This window comes from Pseudopipra pipra, chromosome 3 (genome assembly GCF_036250125.1).
Source record: "Pseudopipra pipra isolate bDixPip1 chromosome 3, bDixPip1.hap1, whole genome shotgun sequence".
In the NCBI taxonomy this organism is placed as follows: Eukaryota; Metazoa; Chordata; class Aves; order Passeriformes; family Pipridae; genus Pseudopipra; species Pseudopipra pipra.
The window spans coordinates 36,590,274-36,603,634 of NC_087551.1; the positions used below are offsets into that span (position 1 = coordinate 36,590,274).

At 47.5% G+C, this 13,361-nt stretch overlaps 1 long non-coding RNA gene across 1 annotated transcript; it reads right to left on the reverse strand.

Annotated features, from left to right (window-relative positions):
• Positions 1–2,875: 2,875 nt before the first annotated feature.
• Positions 2,876–5,558, reverse strand: LOC135411294 (uncharacterized). The gene is made up of 2 exons (XR_010429080.1): positions 4,903–5,558; positions 2,876–4,810 (listed from the first exon to the last, which is right to left on the reverse strand). It is a non-coding gene; the product is annotated as an uncharacterized LOC135411294 (long non-coding RNA).
• Positions 5,559–13,361: the final 7,803 nt, after the last annotated feature.

Here is a 13,361-nt window from a genome sequence, read left to right on the forward strand (position 1 = left end):
CATGTAGAAACAAGGCCTAGGCAATCATTCTGTTAGCTCCCTCCAGATGACTCCCAAACTTTCTGGCCAGCTTGGTGAAGGTGATGTTCTCAAAGATGTTCAGTCTCTGCAGTTCAGTTCCTTTGTCTAAACAAGCACCTGAGAAGAAAACACAAACTCAGACCTGCAGGAGCTCAGGAGCAGTGTTAGCCAGGTGCCATGAGGAAAAGGGGATTTACAAGCACTGAAGCTGCAGGTCTCTGCCTTCTGCAGCACAAAATGGAGAAATTGCTAAAGAGAACACATTAGATGTGAGGTAATCTGGGAGCAGGACATGGGGTTGCAGGGATCCAAGCTTCAGACATTCATCTGCCTGGCAGTACCTATTTGTAATTAATTTCAAACTGAATCTGATTTTCCCATGAGCATCTCCATTCAGGGACTGAAACTCATTTGTGTACTTTGAAATCGACAAGGGGATGCATGTCCTGAGCACAAGACTCAACCCAAGCCCCCACACTCGAGGAGTTTAGGGGACATCAGAGATGTACTGAGCTGAACTGAGAGATACTGAATGGCAGTGCCCAGTCAGCATGGGAGAAGATGGAGAGGTGCACAAACTCGAAAGCAGGTGGAGCTCTCTCCTCCCATCTTCACCACTCTTCAGTCCACTTGAGGCACTTCCAGCCCTGCTAGCTATGAATCTGGTATAGAAGTGAAACAGCATATATCCAAAATGTCCTTGTTCCTGGCCGGTAGCACAGGGAGCAGAGTCCACTAAATGACAGATGAGGATCTAAACCACGTCATTCATGTTTCAACCTAGCATGCGAGGTACTGGCTCTGCATGTTAAAGGAGGGATACAAATTGCTGCCTTCATTTCTAAATATCTTGGCTGAGGCCTTAACTTTGCCCTGCAGCAAGGGATCCTGGAAGCACAGTGTAAGATCAACTTGCTGAGGAGGAAATTATTTGTGCATGGAGTTGTAGTGGTGAAAAGCACATTGTGCCTTGTCAGGGATGGTCCTGCTTTTGCATGCACTTGGATTTCACCCAGATTTCATCTGTGCCCTCACTGGGAACAAGAACCATCTATCATCTGTGTATTTCTGTACACTGAAACATAAAAAATCTGGGGGCAGTCATAGAGTGCCAGCCATTCAGGTACTGGGACAGCCTGGAAAAGTGTCCTTATGGCTGCTTTTGCCTTCTCCCCAGATACACCCAGACCAGTTCCTCAGTGCCTACCCCTTCGTTAACCCAGTGGCCTAATACCTCCAATACAACACTCGCAGGATACTGGCATGAGTCTTGTGGCATGTGATGGCATTTGGGACTGACTTTCTACAGGTGATGGGGCAGGAGGCTTGTGAGCCAACACATCTCTTTGGGGCAGGATCCTTGACACACAAATACCTGCTGATGAGCACAGCTTTGTTTTTCCAGTAACGTGGACTCATTTTACAGGATGAACTAGGATGATTGCACTCCTGCATTGTTGTGCCTGCCTACTTTGCCTGCCTGCTCCAGCTTGGCAGGTTGGTGGGGTCCTGAATTTGGCAATAGTCAGCCTGTAGTGACTGCAGGAAGGTGGGAATGGGAGATGCTGCCCCATTCTACCTCAGGGATGAGGCTGCCTGACAAGGACCTACATACACTTGATGCTGGCCGGGTGTACCTATGGGTATGTGAAAGCCAAAAGCCTGCTCTGAACCATTGGACCATTCATTTTTGTTTTCAATGTTAAAGAAATATTACAAAAGAATTGCACTGGGGGTTGCTAATTTAACCTTTGATGGAGCCCATTTAACACCTTGTTGGAAGACTGTGATGTTTACCTCTTGTTCTGCGGTGGTAGCAGTATCCACTGATATCTTTTAAAAGACAACTGGGGCAGAAGTGATGCTTATGCTGGGAAATAGGTCAAACGTGATGTGACACCTTATCTGTTTAGCTGGAAACCCCACCACTCCTACTTGGCCTCTGTATTGATTATCTGGCGGTTTTAAAATGCTGCTGAAACCTCTGCCTGTCGCCTCATATAATTGCATTAAGGAGTAAGCACTAGCCCTATGTCCTTTCAGCTCGAAGGATCCAATTATTGTATCTCATTTCTGTAACCCAGGAAAAGAGAGAGGGCCATCTTAATGCACAGATGGCCTGCGATTTACATCAGGAGCCATGGGATTAGGGACTGTCCCAGCAGAGAAAGCTCACTAGCCTTTCTTTTATTGAACTGTCTGCAAATGATGTGTAGTTAAAATCCCAGCCACCTGTGGCCATTAAACATCCAGTGGTGCTTTTTGCAGGACTAACACCCACATCCTGAGCACATTCAAGGAGGGGTCTGCGTGGGTGTGGGTGTGTGCGCAGGTGGAAATACAGTCCAGCTTTCTAAATCCTACTTCCTGACTAAATTGTAAGAAAGAGGCAGTATCTCCTTCCTGCCCTGAGTTATGTTATTAAACTGTAGGCAATCAAATAGTTACTGCATATTGTCCCAGAGCTGGGAATATTTCCACTGTGAATTCAGGAGATCCAAACCTGTCATTTCAGCTTGTGAAGTGCCTGGGAACAGTGCTTACTGCCTCGAGAAGAAATCTTCATCCCTGCAGGCATTTTTATGAGGCTGTAAAATGTCCCCGAGTCTGCTAAAGACTGAAATATTAGCCAAAAATAAATTTAAAAATTTTTGAATGCACTTTTAAACTTCAGCTTTTAAAATTCACCTTAAATCATTGGATTCATATGAAAGATTTAAACATCCATGTAGGAGCTGAACTGTTGAGGATTAGGCTCAGCTTTGACAACAGCAATGATGCAGATGAATCGTTGAGTAGGAGCTTCGTGGCATAGGGTAGAAATGTCTGGAAAAGACACCAACCACACTCAGGCTTGTTCTTCCCCTAATTGCCTGACTTTTATTGAGGAATACACAAAATGAGCACTTAAAATTAGACTCTGAGAGCTCTTGCTTGAATGAAGAGACTGTCAATATTTGCAGAGCAATGCTTCGGCTCACCCAGACGGTATCCGAGTACATAGCACTTGAATGGCTGAATACATGGAGCACACTCTTCCCTTTCTCTGCTTAATGAAAAACAAAATGAGGAGAGTCTGATTTTGCTTTTCAGATTCAGTGTGTTTACGTTATTTCCAGATTCTCCCAAACTTGGTCTTGACTTTGCAGAAACTACTTCAAATAGCAGACTCAGCACAACGGCACATACTGAACTAACACTATATGAAACAGAAAACAAATGGGGGGAAAAAGACTTCCCCCCCCCCCCAAAATGTTGTAGGTTTCTACTTCTCTAATCTTCCTTTCTCTCTGGATTGTCAGATGAAATACTCAGAGCAGACATTGTCTGGTTCCGGAAGCAGAGCAGGAGTGCATTGCCTGAAGGCTGAATTGAATTGTAACACAGCGTGATCATGCCAGGATGGCTAGGTAAAGCATCCCACACAACACCCTCATTTCTTGCACTTTAATCACTAAGAAATCATAATTTAGAAGCTGATGGGCATTCCTATCCCAGGTGGCTCACATCTCTTTGTGAATTTTTTATTTTACTTTGCTGGAATAGCAAAGGACACGAGACCCTGGTCTGAGGCAATTTCATGCTTTTTAGGTAGGGCCAAACTCTGTAGGATCTGTACTGCTGCAAGATCAAAGTATCCACAGTGAAGGCTTTTGCCCTCTAATCTTTCTATGCTCAAAGCATTTCTTATCCATCCCTGACCTCTGATCTTCTTGTATCTCTGGCTTTTGCAGGCAGTTTTCTGTCCTCCTGTGCAAAACTTTCCCTGTCTCTGTCTCCCGAGTGACAGGGAGGCTGATTCCCTCTGTAGGGGGAAATCTTGCACTCCACAGCAAGCGTGTCTGCTTCCCTGCCCCATTGCATCTATCACTCTGCATGCATACTGTTGGGTACCTGCACTGGAAATAGCAAGAGCATAAGTGAAGTTCATGTAACAGCACTTCCCATCACTTCCATCTAGATCTTCATTTAATAAAAGTCTTGTAAGCCTCTGAATACTTTATAAAGCAGGCTGAATGTTATCATATTCCCCATACAGCTAGGGAAACTACAGCTCAGATGCTTGCTAAAAGCCACAACACATGAGGAACGCGATTTCAATTTTCCTGAACTGATGTCCTGGCCAAGGCACCGGTTCCCCCATTTCCTCACACAGGCGGTCCCTGAAGGCGAGAAGATGTTCCCCACCCTGGGAGCACTCGTTGGCCCATCCCTGAGGTCAGGGGATACAATTCCAACCCTGATTTCCTGGAACAAACCAGCCATAAAAGCAGAAGTATCTGACAAATTTGGTCTGGCACAGACTGTTCATTGCAAATCTTAATGCAAATAAGAGAAATGTCAGTGCTAAAAGAAAAAGAGTATTTAGGAAAAGAAAAAAAAAATCTTGTGCTGTTTTGTGGCATTTGTGCATAAAATAATGAGGCCAAATATATCACCATTGGATTTGAGCCAGATAAGTTCATAACGTCTAATCCAGCTGGTGGATCATGACTCCCTTCATTATTTAAAGCAATGCTGTGGGAAAAGACACACAGCAAAGCTAACAAGATGGTGCTTGAGCTGCCATATTCCTGGCAGCCGAACAAATGCAGCGTGCGTTTTCTCACACCAGCAGGGAGAGGAAAGGAAAACGTGGAGCTAACAAGAAGCCCAGCACTCCCTCACGATGCAAGCTGAACCTCACCCACTGCCATCTCCCCTGCAGTCTGGCTCTGTTCGTCTCCAGCAACAGCGTTTCCCTGCTCCTCCTGACCCTGGTCCTGGCGTTTGTAAGGTGGTGTGATACCTAGCCAGAACAAGGCTGTGCTGGAGCAGAGTGGTCCACACAGCTCTCCAGCCTGTCTCTCCAATACTGGGAGACAGGTGGCAAGCAGCTACCTTGCAATGCTTCCCTTATGCACGTTCCCTGGTAGCTCAGGGATGGAGCCAGCATTGGTGACTTTGCATGGATCAGCCCTTGAGTGACTTATTTTCTTCTCCCAGGTCACTCAGTCTCCCATGCAAACTTCTTGGGTCATGATGTCACTGTAGAGATCATGTCTTAGTTGCATTCTCTTGCAGTACCCTCAGCTGTTTCCTCCTCTCCTGGATTCCATACCTCTCCTGTACTTCTGCCTCCTTGCTTTTGCCTCCTCCACAACTCAGCTGATGGGGCCTCACAGTTTTTGGCACTGTTGATTTGGGAATGGTCTACAGGCCTCACCACAAGCCTGTCCCTGCACATGGTCCCCCTGCCTGTCTGCTACTGATCCTGGGAGACCACCTCATAGGAACTGGTGGACATTATCTCAGGACAGCTGACATATCCCCATCCCCAAAGAGCCTCCAGCAGCTTTCAGTCCCAGAGGGCATCACACTGCCTTGTGTTTAAGATGATGTTTTCCAGGCTATGAGCACTGTGGGTCTAGCACAACTTCCATGGCAGGGAAGACACAGGGGCTCTGCATAACTCAGGATGTACTTGGCTCAGAGGTGGCCATGTGTGCATGTCTGCATCTTTCTGTATAATTGTGGGAAGATTGGTTGGGGTGCAATGGCATTGGCATGCACAGCTCTGCTTCTCCTCTATACTCAGTTCTTTCAGCTCTTCTTTGCTTGTTTTGGAAGAAACTTTCTGTGGAAAGAAATAAAAGGACACACTTGTTTCATTGCTCATGATGTATAGCTGCTAGGACAAAGCGTTTTTTTATTTTTCTAGATAAAATGAAATAAGATATCCTGGTCAAGACATTTGTTTTCCCTCTGAGGTTTGTTTTCCAGAAACATTGATTCTTGTCTTGGAGAGCTCATTGGGCATCTCAGAGAGCATGGCACTTGTCATTGTGGCCCTTAATTGATGCATCAACAGGGCTGTCATGTGCCTCAAGCATCTCTCAAATATATGCAGATATAAACAAAAGCTCAAGGCACAACCAAAAGTACAAAAATATGATTAAGTAACTTCCTTGCAAATCAATTTTCACCTGCTTTTTTTTCCTCCTTTGTCTCAATCTGACAAGCTCCCGTGTCATCCATCCAGGCTTCCAAGAAAAAACACAGGGCAAGACAGACCTTGTATGGTGGGAAAACAAATTGACGCCACTTTGTATTGTAGGTGAATTTTTCTTGTTCTCTTTCGCACAAAACAACGAATACAACATTATCCATGTATTTGTACATCAGCATCTGAATCTGGGAGCTCAAACAAGAGGAGACAAAGAGCAGGAATCATAAACAGCTTTATTGAAGTGTTGAGTGTTTCAGCAGGGGAAGGACAAGAGCAGTAAAAGAGTCCATAAACACCCAGAAATAGGTGTGGTGCTGTCACTGTGTACTCAACAGCTGCTTGTGGATGGTTTCCTTGGAGGGCAAACATTGGCTGCCTGCAGGCTGAGAACAAGGGGCAATGATTTTGGGTAGAGGGAGTAGAGGCCAGTTCTAGACTGTGGGGAGAGTAGAAGGGGCAGTGGGATGGTTCCTGCTCAAAGGATGCTGAATGCCAGAGCCCTGAGGCTCGGGATGCTGAGCATCGGCCTGTACAGTGGCTCTGGCTCTGGCATTGTGGTTGTTGCTGGTTCTGCAGCTCTGATGTCTATTTTGCAGAGGCAACTGGGGACTTGGGCCAGGCCACTGCTTTCCTTGGGCTCCCAAATCTGAAAATGCACACACTTTGTGGTTCCCCCAGATAACTAATAAACCTTGTTCACTCAGGTGCTGTCCATAGGTGTGTGGGTGTCCAAACACTGCTGGTAATCCTTGTGGAAGGCAGGGAAACACGCACAAAGAGCACCAGCACGTTTGCTTCCCAGGTCAAAAGGTTCAAAAAAAAGCCCTTTCTGAGAAAAAGGGTGAACACAGTAAATGCCTGCTTGCTGAGCCAAGAAGCAGCACCTCTCCCAGTGATACCCTCTTTTGCTGACGTCTGTGAGTGGCGCTCCCCTCTCTGCTTCCAGCCAGAATGAAAAACTGCCTCTTTCTTTCCTCATTGCCATGTCCTCCCTCCATCTTCTCATTTCTGAAGCAGACAAACGCAATGCCATTGACCATTCCTGATAAGTTGTGGCTGCTCACTGGTGGAGGCTCAGTGTGAAGGTGGTATCAACCCCCACGCCGAGGACAGCTGTGGCCGAGTCTTGGGCTGAGTTTTGGGAAAAGTGAGGTGCTTGTGCCTGCACGATGGAGCAAGGCATGTGCCAGAGAGAGGGAGTGGGGTGGTTGCCGCAGCATCATCTCTGCAGTTCATGTGCAGTTACACAAATGCAACCTTTCTACTCTTTAAGGACACTTTTGGGTTTTCCTCAAAGGATACAAGGCCAGGGAGGGAGATGCAGCAGGGAGCAGGGGCAGAGATAGATGTGTGGATAGGGAAGCCCATGACAACACAAGATGCTACAAGTGCAGAGGAAAAAGCCAAGAGGCCTCCAGAGCTGCTCCCATACAAAAGTCTGTTTAATATTTATGTATAGTATTTATTTTTATTAAATACTTATTTGTACTTGCACATACGCTTTGTATTTTTTGTATTTTGTATTTCTGGGCATGGGCTGAGTCTTAAAAGTTTTGCAAAGTGCCGGAGGTCGCCCAAGCACAAACTCTCCCGCCGCCCCTCCAGGGCAAGGCGCGGCGCGGCTCAGGAATGCGCATCCCCTCCGCCCTCCGCGCCCCTCGGACGGAGCTGGGTGTGGACGCGCAGCCCGGGGGGGGAACGGCCCAGGCTGCCCCCTCGCCCGAGGGCGGCGCTGAGGGTTCGGCTCTGCGAGGCTGGGAGACATCCCCGGGGACTGACACCAACGCCAGCACCCGCTCACGCTTATTTATTTTTGTTTGACGTTTCCTGTCGAGGGCGAAGGGCCCAACGCGAGGGGGGGGGGAACCTGCGCCCCGTCGCAGGGGGACGCGAGGGCTCCTTCCCGCCTCACAGGGCCGCCGACGCCCCGAATCCCGCCGCGCAGGGATGACCCCCGACTGCCCCGGCTGCTGCCCGGACCCCGGGGCGGAGCGGGGCGGGCGGCGGTGGCGGGGCGGGGGCAGCGGAGCGGCGGCGCGGGGCGGGCGGCGGCCGCCAGGGGTCCCTCGCCGCTCACGGTTGCGGCGGCAGCGGCGGCGGGACCGCGCCGGGCGGGGAGCGGGCGGGCGCCGGGGAACGGCGGCTCCCGGGAGCCCCGCCGCCGCCTTCCCCTTCCCCTCCGCCCCCGGGGCAGCGCCGCCGCTCCGCCGCCCGCCAGCCCCGCAGGGCGGCCCGCTCCTGCCGCGTCGAGCGGCCCGCTCGGAGTCACCGCCGGAGCGCGGCCAGCGGGGACCGGGGAGAGGGGCCGGGGGGGTGAACAGGGCTTTCAGAGAAAGTTAGCACCCCGGGCATTAGCTCGCCTTTGTCTTTTTATTTCTTTTTCTTCTCTGCCATGCTACGCAGGTAATTTTCCCAGCGGCGCACGCGGACGCCCCGTGCCGGGACGGATGGAGGAATGACGGGTGTTCCCGCCGGAGCGGCTCCCGGCCAGCCCCGGCCACCGCTCGCTCTTTTGTTAGCGACGCGCCCTGCCCGCGCTGCGAGGGGCTCGCACCTCTAAAGGGAAAAAGGATTAAAGCGATGGCCAGCGCAAAAGGCGGTTTCACTGACCGACTTTAGGGCAGCGACAAGACCAAACCATAAAACCCGGCTGAGAACCGAACCGCAGTCGAAAGTGGAGGTGGATTTTTTTTTTTTTTCCTTCCCGCAGAGACTCTGGGTTTTGTTTCAGAAACTTCTTAGGCGTAGGAGCTGGCTGCAAAGGTTGAACCAGATCTATTCCAAGTTTTATCTGCCTCACAAAAGTCATTTTGGCAGCCAAGGAACCGACAAGACCTGAATCCAAAACCAAGCAGAAGTTCCCTGTTAGAAACTTTAGAGCAGGAAAATGTCTAGCACTTCAAAACAATGTAGGCTTTCATGTGAAGCTCTTTGCAAACTTACAAAACAGTAAAAAGTTCTTGGATTAAACCCTGTTTATTTGCATTGCACACCGACAGCAGGTCCAGGTTCCTGTACCCAAGGCAAAGGGACTGCAAGGGTGTGCAAAAATTGGCTCTGAGTGCATATTTGTGTATGGCACCAACACAAAAAAGCTGTGACAAGCAACTGAATGAAGTAAATGCTTTTCCTACCGGAGTAGTTCAGCGAGTGCATCTGAGGCCATTCCTCTTCTCCTTCCTAGTTTGACATTTTCCTGGCCCTGTATGCTAATGGAAACCGTCCTAAACTAGCAGGTATCACCTGCCCCTGCAGGGAAGCAGCATCTCCCTCTCCTAGTACTTGCCACAAGTGAAAATTTCTGGAAACAAGTGAGAAAGCTGAGTTAAAAGGCTTTATCTTGCACATGGAATGCTGCTGCTGAATGTGATACAGACCATCGAAAATCTGAACCTGTTACAAAACTGCCATTCAGCATGGAAGCAAGTTTCTTGAGCATCACAATGTGTCCCCACATTGCTCTTCTGAGGTCCTCGATATGAGGTTTTCCTCTTGCTGAAGACCTCACAGATGGGGCAGTGATTGCCAGGGGAGTAAATTATAGACAAGAAAAGTGGAATTAGCCATGGTTAAGACAGGGCTTATGTGTCACTGTTTCCCCTTCAGAAATATACTCATTTTGCTTGTGATATGAATTGCAGCTGCAGTTTGAATTGCAGGACTCTGCACTGCGCCATGCACAACTGCATAATTACAGGACGGCATGTTCTCCACTTGATTGCAATCTGAGCAGGGTGCTTCCTCGCATCCCGCCAAAATGGCCCCCAGCCAAAGCCCATCAGCCTGCCTGGGGGAGGGAAACTGGCTCCACTGGGAGCGGAGGGCACAATTCACGGGGAGAAGAGCAGGAAGAAGTGCTCCCAGTTTTAAGGGTATCACAGAAGACTGCAGAACCAGAAGGGCAGTTGGGTAAAGGGTAATACTGCAAGGAACAGGACTGGAGGGTGTTGGCTCTTATGTTAGACTGCTCACAGCCTCACAGACTGAGGGCATGTGGTAGCCATCAGTAAGAAGACTTTGGCTGTGTGGGGACATCAGGACTTTGGGTGTGACACCTGGAAGCTGTTAGGCTTCATATGAACAGTTGTCCAAGCTGCTTCAGGAAGACAGATGATTAAAAGCAGCATTAACCTTCAGTACACATAATCCATGACTGTTTGGACATGGCAGCTCTTAGAAAAACATTCTTGATCTTAACGTTTTATTATCTGGGGAATCAAAACACCTTAACGTATGACCTCATGGCATATGGGATAGCAGGGAGTTTGTGCAAGCGGGGGTCCCTGCTCTGTGGCTGAGGAAGTCATTCCAGTGTTTTTTCTAATGATATATTTACCTTCTTATGTGCACTGGGTAAAATGCACTGAGACATTTTAATCAGGATTGTAAGGAGATGTTTCTTGCCTTGGCTTGAGAAGCCGTGTCTGCATTCTGTTTCACTGTCCATCTTTTCCTGCCTAATAGTTGTTATGCTACAGAATTTAGATTTGAAAGCAGGAAAACTTCATGGACAGATGACCCAGAAACTTTCTGGAAGCACCATCAAGGCAGACAAGTAACTTCTTTGATTACTTTTTATATTTAAGTGCTTTCCTCCTCTGCTTTATGTCTGGGTTCATGTCAACAGAATTTTCTTCTTTGTCTACTTCAAACACGATGTCTCTTACCAAGGCTGCTATTTAATTATTTTCCTGTAGTATGCATCTGGAAGCATTGTAGTTTCTTTCCTTTCTATTATAGTGTATGTGATTTGTTTTCTTGCTATCCAACTGGACCATGCTTTTTTATAGATGGATGTTTACTGAAGTGAGAATCTTTTCTCCAGTTAAATACTCTCAGTTTAAGAAATCATTCTCATTTTACGTGCAAAAGGATCTTGAAGCCAATCCAGGCAATACAAGGTAATTGATGTTTCCTCCTTTGTGAGGTGGGGTTTTTTTCTAGTTGTTTATGTTGTATTAGGGAGAGCACCGTGTAGTCAAAAGGTTATGCATAAATAATGAGCATACGGAAGTCTTGGCCCTCGGCCGAAGGGAAAATGGAGAGTGAACAAGCCCACAGCTCCTCCTGAGGCCAGGTGTCACCATCAACATCTGCTCCAAAGTGCTGGCGCTCATGATGGATTTGCGCTTTCCAGGGAAGGTGCTCCTGAGCATGGGGAATCCGAACCCATGTGGAGTGATGCTCTGGCCACAGTGAAAGGCAGAATTCCATTTTAAGGCAAGAAATCCCTTTAGTACAGTAATTTGGGGAGACATAACAAATTTATGGATGCTGAAGCCACTCTATCATTTGAAGCTTTTCTTTGAGACCTGCACCTGGACAGTATGCGCTGAAGATGAAATGTCAACTCAATCATTCTTCAGTGAGATGTTGTTGCATTTTTTTTCCTAAAGATGCATTTAAAGGCCAGCTAGTTTGCATAACACTTTCATATCCTCAGTCTTGAAAAGGCTTAAGCAGCCGGGACTATGATCTGAAATCTAATATTTTTACCTATTGCAGTGGCAGAGGACAGGAGGAATTGTCATTAAAAAATGATTCAATTCTTTTTGTAAAGAAGCGTTGTATAAACTGTGAAGGACATGGTTAAAATAGTAAATAGTGTTACAGTTTGGTATTTTTATTGCCTTACCCCAGGCATTTACTGTGGGTTCTCTGTGTGAAATGTGATGGAATTATTGTGAAGATGCATTGTTTAAATATTAAACATTAATGTTCTTCTTTTGATGGTGAAGCCAGTATTAAACCCGTTAATTTTTCATTAAAGCACCTAAAGCCAAATTTGTTTAAACTCTCAGTGTGCTGTCTTCATAACAGAGAACACCAAGTAAAAGCCACGCAGACCTGAGAATAAATAGGAGTGAAATGGGGGAGCCAGCTCCATGCTTCCTCGCAAGGTGGAGGGGAGATGAAGGGGAAGAAAGAAGCAGCAGGAGGAGAAGGAAGAAGAAAAGCAGCTCAGCAAAGAGAGGATGAGGGAGAAAAAAAAGGAGAATCTACACAGCAACAGCAGAAGGATTTGTAAGTATTAAACACACTGGTATGGCAGAAGGCATAAGCTTATGTTGGTTTGGAGACAGGTCAGCGCTGGGGGATGGCACATGCCACTGCAGGACGTGGGGTTTCTGAGCTAGAGCCGGTGCCCTCGAGCATTGCCAGGGGAACTAAAGGCAGTGATACTTCACGGCCGAGTTCGGCCCCAGGTGCTTTATTTGATCTCAGCGTGATGGTGAGATGTGTAAGCCAGCTCCTGCTCACCATTCCCAATGGCAAGGGCTGTACCTCTAATATCACATCCGGGTGGGAGCCTGGATGCACCTTCACTGTTGTTTTGTGATTGCCAGCAAGAAAAATAAATCACAAGAGGTGTTTGTGTGTGATCCTTTTGAGCATAAATGATTTTAAGCTGTGGTTGGCGGGTATGGTAGTGGCTGGGCAGGGAGATGGAGTAGGAAGCGCTGGATGAAGCTGCATTTGCCAAGCAAGGAGAAGGATTTTACAGTAATTGAGATGTGAAATGCTGAGAGTCTTGACAAGAGTTTTAGCTGTACAGATGGGTAAGGAAGGCCATATCTCAGAGATGTTATGCAGAAAGAATCTGCAAGCAGCAGAGAGCAAACTTGGATGTGAGCCTGGGGGAGGCACCCACAGGAGCCGCTGCCCAGGTGACTCTGTGGAGAGATAGTGAGGAGAGATGGATGGAAGGATGAATGGAGGGGTGGATGGAGGGATGGGTGGGTGTCTGGATGGAGGGATGGGGTTGTGCAGAGCTATCAGAAACAGGGATCCATCTGCAGAAGGGAGAGGCAAAAGACAGGAAACTGTGTTTTAACCTTGCTATGTGCAAGCTGATTCATGCTTGTCCGTGCAAAGCTGAGAAACTTCAGATTTAGATGTAGGTAGGAGACAGGTCTCCAAGTAAAGCACTGGATCTAGGAGACAACATATCCTCATGGCTAATGAAGGACTAACACCATCCCCTTCGTACACTGAGATTTCCAACTACACAGAAGATCAAAAAGCAATCTATTAATATTTAATGTAGCTATTTTATTAGATATAATAGGGAAAACAGGCTCATAGTTAAGTTTGGTTATTAGATTCTTTTTTTTTTAAACACCACTTTTCTGTTGTTTTAACCATCCAATTAACCCTGATAGAAAAGTCCCATTCAATTTAATAAGGACGACATTGACAAAGACTTACAGAGATGTGATAGAATGGCTACAAAATCTGGGGGGCCCTGATACACGAGTGGCCTAAACTGAGCTGTAGGCACATGAGCACTGAAGTAAGCAGGGCTATCAGGGATGCTGCAGTGGGATGTGGTCCAACCAACTGATGGGGC